Raw genomic sequence first — 19,591 nt, 5'->3', positions numbered from 1 at the left:
TAAGCTTGTAAGCCGCCCTGAGTCTTCGGAGAAGGGCGGGATATAAATGGGATTTTTTTTTTAAAAAAAAGGTGGCTACAATGGAAGGCCTACTTGCGTCTAGTTTTCCAACAGTTGACATATCAAAACAGAACTAGAGCTGCAGAATTCAAATTTTATGAAGCACTTCTATATCCATATGCTTCCCTTTGGATACATCCTACTTAAGAGATGTGGAAAAATATTAAAAATGGGGTGAGCTGATGTTCGAGATTCTCCCCTTTCATACACGTTCTATGTGCCTAGGGAAAAAAAGCATATTTGATCTCTTTGGGGTTAATATACCTTAATTAGTTATCATTCAACATACCACGCTGGACGATTATAACTGTCCATCTTCCCTTTTCATACTGCCCTGATATGAAATTTCAGTCTGCAATGGGCATTGGCTGCTGTGCTTTCAAAAGGAGAAAACACGTTTTAATATGCAGATACGCACTAATCAAATTATATAAACACAGGTTTTGTAAATTATTCAGCGCAGCATCCTGGCGGTCCTAATTTCCATCTTCCCTTCGGTTTGATTTGATGCACGGAGCTCATGTGGTCTTATTTGTGAGAGGTTTTCGTGATAATCTTTTAGGGAGCACTCTGCAGAGTAATTAGTGGAACAAGACTGGGCTCAACGCTAATCAGCTGCTTTGGGTTTTTTTTTCCCTTGCATTCTTTAATAAATGAATCTTCAATGCTGAAAGGCAGCAAGGTATCATGGCAAACTCTTGACTGCAACTTACTGTGCATCTATGAGGCAGCCTTGGTGTTCTCTGAGCTTGTTTCTTTTCTTGAGACGTCTCAATACACAAACTAGGTAACATCATCAGTGCTACTAAGGATGGGGATTGCTCTCGGTTTATATTCTAGTGCAGGGGCCTTCAAACCTGGTCCTTGTATGACTTGTGGACTTCAATTCCCAGAATTCCTCAGCCGGCGTGCCTGGCTGAGGAATTCTGGGAGTTGAGGTCCATGAGTCAAAAGGGCCGAGTTTGAAGACCCCTGAACATCATTAGACAATGCTACATTCAATACAATAGGGGGGGGGAAACATTGTTTTTTCCTCTCACTTGCACCTCCAATAAGCTGCTTTATAAAGGCAGAGGTATATTATTTAACTCTTTGATTTATATCCTATCTGTGGTCTAGGAGCACAAGATGGCATTCAGCTTCCTATATCTTTTTCTCCCCAATTACCTTGGAAGGCTGAGTAAGCAGAAGAGAACAACCCTTTCGGATTTTGAGGGAGAATTTGAAACTTGATTGGAAGTTTCTCCAACTGCCTTTCTAGCTTCCTTGAAATCCTTTGATTTATAGAGTTCTAATTGGGCATTTTTCTAACAACACCGTAAATTACCTCCGGGAACATTGTTGTAAATATCTCTGTGAAAGGAGTATAAAGTCCTAGCTTTGCATTTGCTACAGGATCTCCAGAAATACAAGAGGCAGCCGGCTTTTGAAAAAAAGAACAAAATTACTCCAATATGATAACTTTGTGAAGCTCCACAGCCCCCCTACACACGCACGCCCCCAGGGAATATATCTTTCACCCAAAGAGAAACTTCTGTTCGTTTTCCCTCTATAGGCAAAGAGCATGGATGTTTTTAAGATGAAGAGAGAGAAAAAGACAGAAAAAGCAGTGAAGAATGAAAACATGAAATTGCACAGCAGGGGGAATTGCCTTCTGAAAACTGAATTTAATTGGGCTCGGGCTTGGCATTCATATCGATCTCTTGGAAACGTTGTAATTTCTCAGTCCCAATCCCTAGTTCCTGGAAGAAATGCTTCAATATTTTTAGGCCACACTCTGAGATGCTCAAGAAGATCAAGATTTAAAAGCTGGGGGTTTCCTCCCCTCCTTGTTCAGCTCAGCTCGTAGCCCATCGCCCAGGTTGGGACTCACAAACGTTTTGCCCAGGAAGAAGGAGAAGAGACAGTTCTACTACCAAGGTCCTTGGTGCTCTCTGAGCTTGCTTGTTTTCTTGCAGACATTTCATGACCCAAAATAAGGAACATCAGTGCTTTTTTTGTCATAGAACACACCGGAACGGAGTTCCGGCACCAATTTTTTTTTTTACGGATATCATTTTCCAAGTTTTAAAAGTAATTTTTGAAAATGTGAGGTTTGGTCCACCTGGACCTGAATTGCCCTGTTGAGCATAGCAGGTCTGCGGCAAGATTATTAAAAAGGTGCATGCGGGCTGTGTCGAGTCCAATGCGTGCGTACTTTGTCCGCGCTAGTTGTGATGGCGCTGCTCGGCTTGTGACTGGTTGTGTGGTCACGCGCCGAGTGCTTACTGCAGGCGGCGACCGTTATGTTTCTTTACAAAACTGACATGTGTAGGTGTGTGTACAGTGATCGACTATGTGCGAAAGGTAAATAATTTCTTTTTTAAAAAAAATAATAATCATTGAATTAATTTTTTTTAAATTTTTAGTGTAAAAGTAGACCCCAAATTTAAAAATGAAAAAAAAAATATTAATTACTTCTCAACTACTGGTCCTGCTAAGAACTAAATATATATTTATTTTTTAATAAAAGATTAACAAGATGTGAGTTCCGGCACCTTTTTTTCTTACAAAAAAAAAAGCACTGAGTAACATCATTGGTGTTTTGGATAATGAAACATCTGCAAGCAAACAACCAAGCTCAGAGAGCACCAAGGACCCCCCTCATTTTAACCCTGAGTTACAAATATTCTTCTTTATTGGTTTTTCAGGTTGTGGAGACCTAAAAGGTTGGTGTACAATAAGAGTCACATACAGTGCTGAGCAAATGGGTAGAGTAATAAAAGCTTGGATTTCCTCGGAGTAGCACTCAACCGCCTGTGACATCATGAACATATCTATGTACTGTGGTTTCTCGGCAAGAGGACAGAAATAATTTGCTAGTGTCTTCAAGGATTTTTTTTTCCAATTTCCCAGATTAGCTTCCAGCCATGGAGTATTCTTTATATATATATGTGTGTGTGTGTGTGTATGTATATATGTATATATGCATATATGTATATATGTATATATGTATATGTATATATATGTTAAATGTTTGTTAAGCATTCAGAATACACTTGCTTAGTCCCAGACACGGGACAAATCTTATTTCCTGTTTCAGCCTAGCCCAAGGCCATCTGCAGGCAGTAGCCACAGCAGTGGCAGCTCATATTTGTGTAATATTTTTTTTTTGCTTGCTAATATATCGGTCTCCCTTTATTCTTTGTTAGCAAGCCAAAAAAATTTACACATCAAAATCTTAGCAGGAACACATTTTTCTTTCTATATTTCCAGGGGAGCGATTCCCCATATGAAATGGTTTCCTTTTGCCTTCAAAACAAGTTCAAGGCAGAAAACACAACGCTGGGGTGCTACGTTTCTACTTGTCCATCTTGCACCAGAGGCAATCGGCATAATGGGATTCAGTCCAGACAGTAGGGAATTAAACATCAAGTAGCCAGCTGCCGGAGAAGCATTAAATGGGAATTCAACAGATAAGGGATTACCGCTGGATGGTAGAAGAACAAGCATAACTGCAGCACCTGAACATGGTAATTATGCGGCCAGATGCAGACACATGCATTACGAAATCCAACAGGGGAATGAGAAAGCATGGATTTTGCTAAGAGGCCCGTTTCCATCAGGTTTAGAACAGAAGGCAGTGTTATCAAATCTTTCAGTGTCTGGTGTTTTCCTAAGCCGAGCTTGCCAAAAATATTGGGGGGAAAATAAATCAAACTTGAGTCTCCTGTCCTATTCAAATTGCCGTGCCCGCAGCTGAATCGCCCTTCAGGGCTCAAGAGGGGCATTTGAAATTCCGACACAATTTGCAATCATACACAACGACCCGTGGGTCAACGCTGAAGTAGCCTCTCCTGAAGCTTCACTGCAATCAAAATATTTTAGAATTGACTAGAGCGACAGGAAGAGAGGCTTCAAGCTATAAAAGCAAGGTTGATAACAGAGCCCCCTTATATGGAACGGTGGCAGGTCCTCCTTCATTAGAAATGATCGTGAAAAGATTACAGTTCTAAGCAAGAGGATGTTGTTAGACATGTCAATCACCAAATTGGGTTAATTAGGCCTTAATTCTCATCCAGCAGAGCAATTCCTAGTTGGTTCACAGCAGCCAAAACCTCACTTGCGCACTGCAATTCCACCTCAGTCCTGGGAATTTTTTTATAGGAATGCTAAACTCCCGAGGGAATAAATCAGATTATTGATTGCTGCAGTTACTAAATTTACAACCCCGTATCTCAGTGATGATGAACCTTTTAGAGACCGAATGCCCAAACTGCAACCCAAAACCCACTTATATATCGTCGGGTGCTGGGTGGGCGTGGCCCATTGGGTGGGCATGGCCCATTGGGTGGGCATGGCTGCGGTGGTAACGGCAGACTGGGTGGGACTAAAAAGTTCAATCAATCAATTCCAACCTTGCGAGATCTTTTTTTTCCCCGTGATAAGTTGAAATTGATTGATTGATTGAACCTTTTTTTTTTGCACATGGCAGCGGAGGCCTAAAGTGAAAAAGTTTTATAAAACCCACCTGAAGGCCTAGGACTGGGGCGACAGCGCACGTGCCCAAGAGAGGGCTCTGCGTGCCACCTGTGGCACGCGTGCCACAGGTTCGCCACCACGGCTAGCTCATTTGCTGCCTAAACGGCATGCGGGGGGGGGGGCGAAAGCCATATTAAAACTCAACTGTGGAAACAGTAACATGAAAATATTTATTCTAGCAGAGGAAAATAAAAGGCACTCATTCAAAAGTATAACAAATTCAGTTCATCGGTAAAGACCCTGTTTCTTTTTTTTCCCAACTTATTTAAAACATGCAGGCTGTTATTTTTTAATAAATCACCAAAAAAGACAATATAAACAGTGCCAGGTGCGTTACTTCTACAGGTAGGTAAAAGAACCAAAAAGACTATCTTCTTAGTAGCTGTACTTATATACCTAAATTACTAACTAGACTGGGAGTAGGTGTGTGTGCAGGTATCTGTAAACATCTAGTGGGAAACCATTGAGTGATGTTGCACTAGGGGTAGGCAACCTCGGCTCTTTTATGACTCATGGACTTCAACTCCCAGAATTCCTGAGCCATCATGGCTCAGCTTGGAAACCTCTCCCTTTCCCCTCAGCATGGCTGGCTCAGGAATTCTGGGAGTTGAAGTCCACGAGACATAAAAGAGCCGAGGTTGCCTACCCCTGCACTAGTCTCTCACAGTCTGACATATGGTTGAAAATGGGGAGGGGGTGGTGGAAGTGAAGAGATCATTACTATTGTAGCAACTAGAACTAAGCTAGTAGGAGGGATAGAGGTCTTAAATCACCTTTCACAGGATGCCTTCCATCCAGTGATGGGATTCAGGCGGTTCAGTAGCTAATTTTTTTGTTGCCCAGGCCCAGAATGGACTTCTGGAAGTGGCATTCACACAGAGAACCGGTTGTTCACCTATTTGAATCCCACCACTGGGTTTTCATCTTATCTCCTGTGGTCCCTTGGGACAGTAGCTCGATAATTTCCATGGCAACTACCTACCTATCTTTCCAAAAGACACCTCCTGTGGCATGCTCCCCGCTAGCTTTGCTATAAGTGTTTAGTGTTTTCAATTCTGGGAGTTGAAGTCCACAAGTCATAAAAGGGTCAAGTTTGAAGACCCCTGGTGTACTACAATCGTATATGCCATGATTGCATAGCTGGGACTAGTAGTAAAAAGATTACTCAATCTCACAAGGAATAAACAAAATTAAACTTTGGGTGTGTTTTTTTAATGAACGGATAAGTCTGTAGAAAAATCCCCATCTTTAAATATTAAAATGCAGGTAATCAGAAGAAAGAAGAAGAAGAAGAAGAAGAAGAAGAAGAAGAAGAAGAAGAAGAAGAAGAAGAAGAAGAAGAAGAAGAAGAAGAAGAAGAAGAAGAAGAAGAAGAAGAAGAAGAAGAAGAAGAAGAAGAAGAAGAAGAAGAAGAAGAAGAAGAAGAAGAAATTGGAAGGGACCTTGGAGGTCATCTAGTCCAACCCCCTGCTCAGGCAGGAAACCCTATACCATTTCAGACAAATGGCTGTCCAGTCTGTTCTTAAAAACTTCCAGTGTTGGAGCATTCACTGAGCATTCACCACTTCTGGAGGCAGGTTGTTCCATTGGTTAATTGTTCTAACTGTCAGGAAATTTCTCCTTAGTTCTAAGTTGCTTCTATCTTTGACTAGTTTCCATCCATTGCTTCTTGTCCTGCCTTCAGGTGCTTTGGAGAATAGCTTGACTCCCTCTTCTTTGGGGCAGCCCCTGAGATATTGAAAGACTGCTATCATGTCACCCCTCACCCTTCTCTTCGTTAAACTAGACATACCCAATTCCAGCAACCGTTCCCTATATGTTTTAGCCTCCAGTCCCCCAATCATCTTTGTTATTTATTGTTCCAACTTAGACACTGCCCCATTTCCAACACTAACTAATAAATTGAATAAACAGCTGTCACCAGGATTCCAAAAAGGATGGTACATGTGGAAAACTATCCTGGCCTTTATAAATGCAAGAAAATGATGCAAGTAAAAAAGTAGACAGGCATACTTATAGTCATTCCTCCCACAGATCAATGCCATTTAATAGCCCATTTTCCTCCTATAATCTAATCAGTTACCTGAGCTTGCAAAGATTGTGAAAGAACCCCTTTCCAGCTCTTTCAAGAAACATAACAAACTAGCCTTAAAAAGGCACAAAGCTTTGAAGATTTAGCTGGCTCTTTATGCAACCTGAAATCACACACACACACACATAACCCCCCACCTCCACCCCCAAAAGAAACACACCCTGGCTCCAACAGAAAAGTGGGTTATACTTGCTCTCTTCAGACAAAGCCTTGATCTCTTTCGCTCCAGTCTTTCATTTCTAAGCCAAGAATTCTTAATATTTGCTTTTAGTTGTCCTTGGCATCTGGCACAGGGGTGGTTACATTGCAGTTGATTCTCAGTAGATGTGTGAGATCTTTCCACCTGGACTTGTTTTAAATTTTGATAGCGGCTAAAAAGTCCTTTGAAAGCAGAGACAAGTTTTATCAATAATGTATTGCTTCAACTTTTAGGTGGACGCACCTGTTTCCAAGCAATGATGAAGCCAATTTCTACATTTGGTATTCTTTCTTGCAAACCCACTTAGGCAATAATCAATTCTCAAAGGTCTTCAAACATGGCCCTTTTATGACTTGTGAACTTCAGCTCCCAGAATTCCTCAGCCAAATCTTTTTTTAACAATGTAAGGTATGGAAGTTGCGGGAAAATGCAGGCAGCTGTTTATTGAAGCGCCCATGGAAGATACTAAATATTGTACAGATTTTCTAAGCATTTTTTTTCCTGAACTGTACAGAAAATCCTTCAAATGAGTTTGACCAGCCCTTGTGCATGAAACAGTTTCACTGTACCATCTTTTCTGTATTTGCATTTAGATCTGTTTTTTATTGACGCAAAAGACAACCTCTTTACTATTTGGAGGTTTAGTATGAGAAATTGGCACAGAAAAGGTGAGAAATGAAAAGAAACTCAGCAAATTGAATGTCTGGCAGCTGAGGTTACAGCAATCCTTTGGTAAAGTCACCCTTAAATGTCTCACAAAGGCAAAAGAGGAACCATAATTTGCCAGAGATACTTATAGAAAATGTGTAAGAAGATTCTCAGTCATCCAAGTCATGGTTGTCCCAAAGATGCTTTTTCAAAAGGCAACTGGACTTTGTTTTTCCTTGAAAATAGAATAGAATAGAATAGAATAGAATAGAATAGAATAGAATAGAATAGAATAGAATAGAATAGAATAGAATAGAATAGAATAGAATAGAATAGAATAGAATAGAATAGAATAGAATAGAATAGAATAGAATAGAATAAGGATGGGATGGGATGGGATGGGATGGGATGGGATGGGATGGGATGGGATGGGATAGAATGGAATGGAATGGAATGGAATGGAATGGAATGGAATGGAATAGAATAGAATAGAATAGAATAGAATAGAATAGAATAGAATAGAATAGAATAGAATAGAATAGAATAGAATAGAATAGAATAGAATAGAATAGAATAGAATAGAATAGAATAAGGATGGGATGGGATGGGATGGGATGGGATGGGATGGGATGGGATGGGATGGAATAGAATAGAATAGAATAGAATAGAATAGAATAGAATAGAATAGAATAGAATAGAATAGAATAGAATAGAATAGAATAGAATAGAATAGAATAGAATAGAATAGAATAGAATAGAATAGAATAGAATAGAATAGAATAGAATAAGGATGGGATGGGATGGGATGGGATGGGATGGGATGGGATGGGATGGGATGGGATGGGATGGGATAGAATAGAATAGAATAAAAGAATGATAAAAGAATAGAATAGAATAGAATAACAGAGTAGGAAGGGACTTTGGAGGGCATCTAGTCCAACCCCCTGCCCAGGCAGGAAACACTATACCATTTCAGACAAATGGTTGTCCAATCTCTTCTTAAAAACATCCAGACATTTCACTTCTCAACCAAGACACTTCAGAAATGAAGCAAAAGATCTTCAAGAAAATACTTACAGAAAAGACTGTGTTGTTATATACCCACCACTGGCATTTTTGTGATATTCCCATGATGGTTAACTTGATGCTTTTCATAATCAGCTAAGAGAATTTTTTTCTGCCATCTGTAAAAGGCAGCAACACTTTTACATGCTCAAAGGTGGAAATAGCCACAATGGGAAAACATCCATCCAACATGTCTGGAGTTGGCAGAGATGGTGACATTGACTGGTTTGATTAAAGAAAAGATTTTGACTAATTAAATTTCGATCTGGAAACCCCATTTGGGTTTTTGGGGAGAAAATGAAATGAAATGCTGATTGAGATGTGTCAGTTAGAATTCTAGAATTCTAGAAATAATGTAGACAAATGTTAACCTTACAGTAAGAGTTTGGTATTTTTTTTTAAAAAAACATATCTGTACTAAAGAAAATCAGAAGGCTTTAAAGATACAATTTCAAGATAAAGTTATAAAAAAATAAGAGCATTTAACTCAACTCTTCAGAACGTAAGCACATTTTGCACATTATCTTTCTATATATTTACCATCTGTCTTACTTATTAGCTGTCCAGGTCTACTTTCACCAAATTATCCAAACACCCCCAAATAAATCACCTTTGGATAAAAACAATTTAAAAGAAGAGTGAGGATTGATCATCCTCAAGAAAGCTTTCTTAACTTATTTTTTTCAAAAATCCACAGGTGAGGTTTTTTTTTAAAAAAACAAACTTCTCCGAGTTAGTAGAAGCCAATTAATTTACAGAGCGTGCCTAATCTGATGAAACATTTCCAATTTTTGAGATACCATCTTCCTCACATTCCTCTGAACCAGAAATTGTAAAATATTACTGACATCAAAGTGCACCTGTTCACATGCAGAGATGTTAATGAGGGCCTAACGTGACATTTCCTTTATGTTTCCTTACCTGCTGGAATAATAATAATAATAATAATAATAATAATAATAATAATAATAATAATAATAATAATAATAATAATAATAATAATAATAAGTTGGAAGGGACCTTGGAGGTCATCTAGTCCAACCCCCTGCTCAGGCAGGAAACCCTATACCATTTCAGGCAAATGGCTGTCCAGTCTCTTCTTAAAACTTGACGGACTGGACATGGAGTTTCCTTGGCTGTCCAGTCTCTTCTTAAAACTTGACGGACTGGACATGGAGTTTCCTCGATACCATTATGCTGCTGTCTTCTCATGAGATATTTTGTTGACTTTCCCATCTAACTTTCACCTTGGAATTTCCTAGTGGTTCTCTATCAAAAAACTACCTCGGTTTGATGCAGTTTAGCTTTCTGTGATCAAAGTCAGTCAAGGGATTCCAGCTCATTATCTTTTGTTCCCAATTTGTAGTCCAAAGAGGTACAAGTAAGGTAAGGGTAAAGGTTCCCCCGCACATGCGTGCTAGTCGTTTCCGACTCTAGGGGCCGGTGCTCATCTCCGTTTCAAAGCCGAAGAGCCAGCGCTTGTCCGAGGACGTCTCCATGGTCATGTGGCCGGCATGACTTAGACGCCAAAGGCGCACGGAACACTGTTACCTTCCCACTGTAGTGGTCCCTATTTTTCTACTTGCATTTTTATGTGCTTTCGAACTGCTAGGTTGGCAGAAGCTGGGATGAGTAACAGGCGCTCAATCTGTTACGCGGCACTCGGGATTCGACCCGCCAAACTGCCGATCTTCTGATCGACAAGCTCAGCATTGTAACCCACTGAGCCACCACGTCCCAAACACAAGTATTTTTTTCAATTTTTTTATTTTAATCCCATTTATATCCCGCCCTTCTCCGAAGACTCAGGGCGGCTTACAATCTAAGAAGCACAAATCAATGTGCTTAGCAATAGCCTTCATTCTATGTATATGCCTGCTTATTAGGGATTTCGCGCCCCCCCAAGCGGCATTATTACAAAGTCAGCTTATTGCCCCCAACAATCTGGGTCCTCATTTTACCTACCTCGGAAGGATGGAAGGCTGAGTCAACCTTGAGCCTGGTGGACCTTGACTATTTTAATGAGGAGATCTTCTCCACAGTTGTGTAACTCACCTGCCCTACTTAATGGGAGAGCAAGCCAGACTCTAACATTATCACATGCTCTGACGTAGTCTTGACATGACAGCAGTATTCCAGTATTTGAGGGGCTGCCACAAAGAAGAGGGTGGGGGGGGTGTCAATCTATTTTCCAAAGCACCAGAGGGCAGGACAAGAAACAACGGGTAGAAACTAATCAAGGAGAGAAGCAACCTGGAATTAAGGAGAAACTTCCTAACAGTGAGAGAACAATTAACCAGTGGAACGGCTTGCCTCCAGAAGTTGTGGGTGTTTCATCACTGGAGGTTTTTAAGAAGAGACTGGACAGCCACTTGTCTGAAATGCTATAGGCTCTCCTACTTGAGCAGGGGGGCTGGACTAGAAGACCTCCAAGGTCCCTTCCAGCTCTACTCTATTCCCAAACTACCTAGACGGCAACTAAGCTTGACACAAAAATATTACCCACTGCTAATTTTTTTGTTTGAGGTCCTCAGTGTGGTCAAAATATTTAATTTTACTTCACGATAGATAGATAGATAGATAGATAGATAGATAGATAGATAGATAGATAGATAGATAGATAGATAGATGGATGGATGGATGGATGGATGGATGGATGGATGGATGGATGGATGGATGGATAGATAGATAGATAGATAGATAGATAGATAGATAGATAGATAGATAGATAGATAGATAGATAGATAGATAGATAGATAGATAGATAGATAGATAGATAGATGGATGGATGGATGGATGGATGGATGGATGGATGGATGGATGGATGGATGGATGGATGGATGGATGGATGGATGGATGGATGGATGGATAGATAGATAGATAGATAGATAGATAGATAGATAGATAGATAGATAGATAGATAGATAGATAGATAGATAGATAGATGGATGGATATATAGTTTTAAATATAAAACTGACGCCAAAACCTTCGCTGGATATTATCCCAAGCTTTTCAAATGCAGTTCAGACAACTCCGTTTAAAAAAAAAAAGCAAACATTTTTTCAAGAGATCAAACCAGAGAACACAGTAATTCTGTTGGGTTTTGGGACCAGTCATGGGGGGATGGGGAGGGTCTTTCTGAGACAGGAAGGGTATAAAATACTTTTAAGTAAACAACTACTTTCTTGTCTGTTGTCAGTACAGTACAGGTTCACAAAGGCCACAATGGTTTATCTGACTCTCAAATCTTAAATGCTGGAAATGTATAAAGTAAAGGTAAAGGTTCCCCCGCACATGCGTGCTAGTCGTTTCCGACTCTAGGGGCCGGTGCTCATCTCCGTTTCAAAGCCGAAGAGCCAGCGCTTGTCCGAGGACATCTCCGTGGTCATGTGGCCGGCATGACTAGACGCCAAAGGCGCACGGAACGCTGTTACCTTCCCACCGTAGTGGTCCCTATTTTTCTACTTGCATTTTTACGTGCTTTCGAACTGCTAGGTTGGCAGAAGCTGGGACGAGTAACAGGCGCTCACTCTGTTACGCGGCACTCGGGATTCGACTCGCCAAACTGCCGACCTTCCGATCGACAAGCTCAGCGTCCTAACCCACTGAGCCACCGCGTCCCTTGGAAATGTATAAGATATGATAAAAAGACAAACCCTTTAGTTTCTTTGCAAATACTACACCAAAAAAAAGGGAAAGTAGAATTTCGTAATAATTCTCCTCCGATATACTTACCAGTGGAGATGTTCACACGAAGATGGATCTCCTATCAATCTAACCTGTCGTAAGATTTCCAATCTCTGCGTAAGTTTTTTTCACATTGCAGTTAGCTGCTCCTAACTGTAACCGATTCCATAGCAACTTTGTACAAGTAGGATCAGGGAACAAAAACCGCAGGTGTGTTAACGAGAGGCAGCAAGGCACTTTTCTAACTATGCATCTTTTTAAAAAAATATACCAGAGTTTTTTTTTTTTTTAAAAAAAAAAAAAAAAAAAAAAAAAAGTAAGTAAGATTGGGCAGTAAAATATGAAGAGTAAGGGAGTTAGTAACAGCGGCTTCAACTGTCACTGCACTTTAGGCCCCTCTTTTAAAAAAAAAAGTCATAGTAGAATATAACTAAGGTTAATGGCTTTTCTTGATATTGCTGTCTGGTGAATATAAAGCTAAGCCCAGCCCTAGTGATTTCACAGACACACCCTTGCAGTTTTCTTTGCGTGATATGAAACCGTTTGCTTTCACATAGATCAAAGGTGTCCAGTCTTGGCAAATGTAAGATTTGTGGACTTCAGCTCCCAGGATTCCTCAGCCAGCTGGGAATTCTGGGAGTTGAAGTCCACAAAGTCTTAAAAGTTTCTAAGGTTGGACACCCTGATTGTCTAAACTGGCTGAAAGGCATCCCGTTGGGACCCCATTGTTGAAAGAAAAATCTTCATCAGGGTTTAGTCCAAGCTGGAAATAAACAACACGGCGACTGCTTTAGAAAGAAGGTTGTAGTTTATTGAAGAGCAGAGCCAGACAGAAATGTGGCCCTGGAAAAAGTGACCACATGGAGCAAGAATGATGGGCTTTTATACCTTCTGGGGCTCTCGAGGTTGTTTCCTGTTCCTGTTTGAGGCTTTGTATTTCCTGTGGCATGAACTTTGACCTGAGTCTGAATGTGCCTTTCTGATATTCTGATGGTGGTGGGTTAATCCTATTATGTCCTGCTTCCCTGGGGATGTGGCTGATGAGTGTTGGATTTTTGGTGTGAGGGATTGTTGATTCTAGGGATCTTTGTCTTTCTAATCCCATCAGCTTCCTGACTCCAGTCTTCCTGGCAAGATTATCACATCTGCATTTCTGCAGACCTGGTTTGTGTTTGGGGCAGAGAGACTTCGAGGGGGGGGGAGGTTCTGCCTTTAAGATCCTTTGGGGAAATATAATATTCTGCCTTTTAATATTCCCAAAATATTTCTTTCTCTGGATTCTTCCCACACCACCTAAATACTAACTAGATCCAACTTTGTTTAGCTTTTTGAAATCAGCCAGGGTGAATTTAGCGCTGTCCCTTCCAGACTATTCTTCCAAAGGAAACTAGATTGCAAGAGCTTACAAATTCTTCGAACTTTTATCGTGTAATCCCTGAATGTTAGACTAATTCAGATGTCACAGTCTCTCGCTGGGCATTCCTTTACTTTCTTATCAACCCCTTCCATCTGGAAGTATCCGGATCAAGGCCCCCCTACCCGACTAAACACTTGCAATGAAAATACCTGGGTTTAATCAAGGCAAGATTGGAAGTCACCATAGCATGGAAATGTTATGGAAAGATTTAACCATCATCCATTCTGGCCTCCAAGACAGACAAGGCAACAGAGCCGCAGAAAACAAGTTTAGAAGGGTTAAGATCCCAAACGAAACCATTCAGTTAAAAAGGATTTTAGAGTGAAGCTGAAGCCATTAAAAAAGAACACCCAAAAACCACTAGATCACCTCAACTGTAAAATAAATAAAAAAATCAGTATTGGAGCGCTAGAGTTGTCCTGCACAAAATTTGGCTACCAATATTTTTAGTAGCTTTTTCAGACGAGACTGCATTTCTCTGAATGTGTTTGTATTGTTTTGTTTGGCTGCAGTATCATTGGCTCTTAGCTCCTGAGAGAAAAAATGTGTTATAAACCAGAGGTCCCCAACCTTTTGGGCACCCATGCATGGATGGGGCTTTGCTTGTTTGTGCAGACCGGTTGCTGGCATGCCGCGGCCCGGTACTGGTCCACAGACTGGAGGCTGGGGACCCCTGTTATAAACCAGTCATCAACCTATTGTCTACAACAGAATACTGGCTTTGTTTTCCTAGCAGCCACCTCCTTCCATCAGAATAGAGCTGGCAGAGACCGTCGAGGTCATCTAGTCCAACCCCCTGATCAAGCAGGAGACCCTATACCATTTCGGACAATTGGTTGTCCAGTCTTCTTAAAAACTTCCAGTGTTGGAGCATTCACCGCTTCTGGAGGCAGGTTGTTCCACTGGTTAGTTGTTCTAACTGTTAGGAAGTTTCTCCTTAGTTCTAGGTTGCTTCTCGCCTTGATTAATTCCCATCTATTGTTTCTTCTCTTGCCTTCTGGTGTTTTGGAAAATAAGTTGACACACACCCCCTCCTCTTTGTGGCAGCCCCTCAAATACTGGAATACTTCTATCATGTCACCCCCAGACCTTCTTTTCTCTAGACTAGCCAAACCCAAGTCCTGTAGCCGTTCTTCATATCCTTTTAGCTAATAAAGTCAGTTAATAGGGATAGTCACTTTTCACTAGCTCCCATTATCCATAATTTATTCATTAACGACAAAAAAACAGATGTGTTTTTGTAATCACCCTTCGATGTACACCACCACAATGTGAGTGCCTCCAATGGACATTGGAATAAAAAAATAATAATAATCCCTTTCAGACTTCTGCACTCTGCACTTTTGTACAAAACCCCACTATTCTGCCATCCATCTAAATGGAAAACAGCACATTTTTCCATTTAAATGGGCTCAGCAAAGTACCACTAATTGTAAAAGCTTGTGATGTTTCTAAATTGGAGAGCCGAAACCACTCATCTTCTCCGAATGAATAAATGAAATTATTCCCAGGCCCATTAAACATCTGGTTTTATATCCTTATTGGTTGATGGGATAAGTCAGGGGTCTTCAAACCTGGCCCTTTTATGACTTGTGGACTTCAACTCCCAGAATTCCTCAGCCAGCATGGCTCAGCTTGGAAACCTCTCACTTTTCCCTCAGCGTGCCTGGCTGAGGAATTCTGGGAGTTGAAGTCCACGAGTCATAAAAAGCCCAGGTTTGAAGACCCCTGCCTTAGCAGAACCTTTTTTAAAAACAAAAAAAAAATTACAGGTAGGCCTCTACTTACAACAGATCATTCAGTGACCATTTGAAGTTACAACGGCACTGAAAAAAGTGACTTATGACCATTTTTCACACTTAACGACCACGGTCGCTTGACCAAAATTCAGACACCTGGCAATTGACTCACATTTATGACGGTTGCTGTATCCCAGTGATCCCCTTTTGCAACCTTCTGGCAAGCTACGTCAAGGGATAAGAAGTCAGGTTCACTTGTTACTAACTGCGGTGATTCCCTTTAACAACCGGGGCAAGGAAAGGTCATAAAATGGGGCAAAATTCACCTAACAACTGTCTCATTTAGCCACAGAAATTTGGGGGTCCATTGTGCTTGTAATTCAAGGGCTACCTGTATTTGGGGGTTTTGTTGTTGTTGTTGTTTTGGCAATGTCTCTAAGCAAAAAGCCTGCTAGTTTACATACAAGTGTGAGAGCTCACACAATGTGCCAAGCCAGAATTAAGGAAGTACACACTGCCACCTTGTGGTTAAGCAGTGGATGAGCACTCTTCTCAAATCGGTCCTATAAAATTAGGAAAATCGCCTTTGCCTTACGCCTGATGCTTCTGGCTAACACTAAAATAGGGCCAGTTTCAGCTCAATAGTTGACTCTCAGCATGCTCCTAAGAATCAGAATCCAATCTTAGTAATTTTGAAGTGTGCTTAAGCAACTTCAGTTGCCTCTCAAAGGTCTCTGCCATCCCCACTGTCAGGGATGGAGAGAGAGAGAGACCTGATCAAACTGTCTTGTGTTTTTTTCTGAAGTTCAGCAGAACGTTATAAATAAAAGATGGCAGAGAACTCGGTCAAACGAAGTGTTTTTGAAGCACCACCTCGGATCCTCTTCTCAATAACGAAGGGGTCGCGTTATCCCTTTTCGTCAATAGCTAATATCCTAATTATTATTTTTTTAATCCCACGTATATCCCGCCCTTCTCCAAAGACTCAGGGCGGCTTACAATCTAAGAAGCACAAACCAATGTGCTTAGCAATAGCCTTCATCCTATGTATATGCCTGCTTATTAGGGCTTTCGGCCCCCGCCCCCAAGCGGCATTTTTACAAAGTCAGCTTAATTGCCCCCAACAATCTGGGTCCTCATTTTACGTACCTCGGAAGGATGGAAGGCTGAGTCAACCTTGAGCCTGGTGGGACTCGAACCTGCACTAATTGCAGGCAGCTGGTGTTACTTAAGGAGGCATTAGCCCACTGCGCCACCAAGGCTCTTTTGTCTTTAATAGTTTTTTTTCTAGCAGTGAATTGACTCTACCGATAAAGCTAAGGGCAAGGCTGATGAATGTACCATAGCACCACGTTTCACATTAAAATACAGGCAGAGACCAAAAAAAAAAAAATAAGGAACAAAATGGAACAGTCACAGTGTCAAAGGAAGAAAACCCATGACAGGCCTCCTCACACACCTTGGAGGCGACAAACACCCCCGCTACAAAAACAACATTTTCACATGTCGTTTGTAGATGTTTGGCCACCTAATGAGAAGGAAGGAAGGACTCACAGGAGAAGAGCCTAATGCTGGGAAAGATGGAGGGAAAGAGAAGAAGGGGACGACAGAGAATGAGGTGGCTGGATGGAGTCACTGAAGCAGTAGGCGTGACCTTAAATGGACTCCAGGAGATGGTGGAGGACAGGAAGGCCTGGAGGAACGTGGTCCATGGGGTCGTGATGGGTCGGACACGACTTTGCAACTAACAACAAAATTCAACATCAAGATTGATCCTGTTATTTTTGCTTAGAATCTTAGAATAGAGCTGGAAGGGACCTCGGAGGTCTTCTAGTCCAACCCCGTTCAAGCAGGAGACCCTATAATTAATACCTGAATGGGAGACCACAAGGAAATCTTGGGAGTATACATTAAAAATGGAAAAAATTTGAAAACATCCAAGGCAACGCTAATTCACTTCTACTGTGATGTGAAAAAAATGACACGTGGACAACTTGCCTTTCCGGGGGAATTCATGCCTATTCTTCTTCAGAGAAGAATCCAGAAACTAAAAATGTAGACCTAGTATAATAAAAATGTGTTATCAAAAATAAACCACATTTAGTATGGAAAGAGTGAAAAGAAACCAGGTAAGAGAATCAGGATTAAGCAAATCAAAGCAGTAACTGTTATTAAAAAAATAAAAAAATAAAAAGCCGTGCAGAACAATAAAATGGGAGGAAAAGACCGGACTGTCTACAACAGGGGTCTTCAAACTTGTGTCCTTTGATGACTTGTGGACTTCAACTCCCAGAATTCCTCAGCCAGCATGCCTGGCTGAGGAATTCTGGGAGTTGAAGTCCACAAGTCATCAAAGGACACAAGTTTGAAGACCCCTGGTCTACAATATTCCCAGTTCTGTAGAAGCCATGATGTCAATACGTTTTTGCATAAACGTTGAGAGCTTTTATTACAGATAGTCCTCCACTTACGACTGAGCCCAACATTTCCGTTGCTGAACCAGGCAGTTATGTGAGTTGAGCCTCATTTTATGCCCTCTTTTGCCACAGTTAAGTGAATCACTGCCGTTGCTGCAAATCAGGTGGCTGATGAGTCAGCCTGGCTTCCCCCATTGACGTTGCTTGTGGGAAGCCAGCTGCTGATCACATGACCCCAGGACAGTACAACTGTCGTAAGTACATGCCAGTTGCCAACTGCCCATATTCTGATCACATGACCGTGGAGAGGCCGCAACGGTCATGTGAAAAACTGGTTATAAGTCACTTTGTTCAGTGCCATCGTTAACTTAAATGAATGGTTAATAAGTTGAGGACTAACTGCATGTCTTTCCAATTACTGCATCGTTTACTGAAATGCAGAATCCTTCCATTCACAGAAGTCCTTTAAGATGATCAAGCCTCCTGAAATCTCAGCGTATGTTTCCCCAAATTAAATTACCATCGCATTCATTCTCTTAAGAACTGCCAGAACTCATGGCATTATTTTATTTTATTTTTTTTAAAAAAAGTACCTGAATTCAAACTTCAGCCCACGCTATTTAATATAAAGCTAACTGCACTGGTTTTCAATGAAATTAAAAGCAATTCTTTTTTTCTTATTTAATAAATAATATCAAAAAGTGAACTAGTTCATATTTACAATATAGGAATAAAAACAATTTTGTCTAAGGTCTGCATTTTTTTTTTCTTTACATGTGTGACGAAAGTTTCGGGATCCAGTTTGCCAAAGTCCAGATCTTTGTGAATGTTCTTGATTTCTGGCCTGGATTTATTTGTCTTTCTTCTGCTTTTGCACCTGGATTGGTTTGTTCCCAGTCAGGAAAATGCAACTGGCTCCTTGTACGGAAAAACGCATCAACATTTCAACAAGTTTGTGATCATTGAGTAACAGAACATTTAACTCATTCTTCACAAATCTCAGTGAATCTTTTTTTTCCTTTAAAAACAATCAAGTATCCAATGTGCTAATTACACACTGTACATGTGACCACACACATCTTGTTTACATTTCATCTTTGTTCCTGCAAACTGCTCACGTTGCAGACTTTTATTTATTTATTTATTTATTTATTGACAAAAAGGATCACCGAGAGCAGATTTGGGTGTTTTTGTTTGTTTGTTTTTTTGTATAAAAATGATGGTGAAGACTTCTTCAGCCTTCTTATTGCTACGAAACTTTACAGGTGCGTCGTTTGCAAAATCAAACTTTTTTTTTTTAAAGGACTGAATGACCATGTACACAGACGAACACCAGAAATAGGTAATAACTAGAGCCTGCGCGTCACGGCAAATGAGGAGTTGCTTCTTAACTTCCCTGTTACGTTAAGGTTGCTTGGAAGTAGGATCCTACTGAGTTTCAGCCGGACCTACTGTCATTTGTATTTCAGCCTATGTACCTATAGAAGCATACACACGGACACACCCACTACTATCTACGTGGAAAAACTCCAGTAAGATGTCACAGTCCTTTTTTCACGCCTGGAGCTCCACAGAGTAGCTGCACGCCCACCAAATCAGACAGCAGCCAACTGAACAGAAAGTTTTGTCGGGGTAGTAGCTATCCATAGCAGCTTATCGCCACGCCTGCTTGGCCAAAACAGCTACCATTCCCGGGATGAAGAAGGGAGGGTTACCAGCAAACACCAAACTTTTTGTCTGTCTGT

This window comes from Vipera berus (assembly GCF_964194415.1).
Source record: "Vipera berus genome assembly, chromosome: 7".
Classification (NCBI taxonomy): Eukaryota; Metazoa; Chordata; class Lepidosauria; order Squamata; family Viperidae; genus Vipera; species Vipera berus.
The sequence above is the reverse complement of the archived record's forward strand: the minus strand, read 5'-3'. Positions refer to the sequence as shown.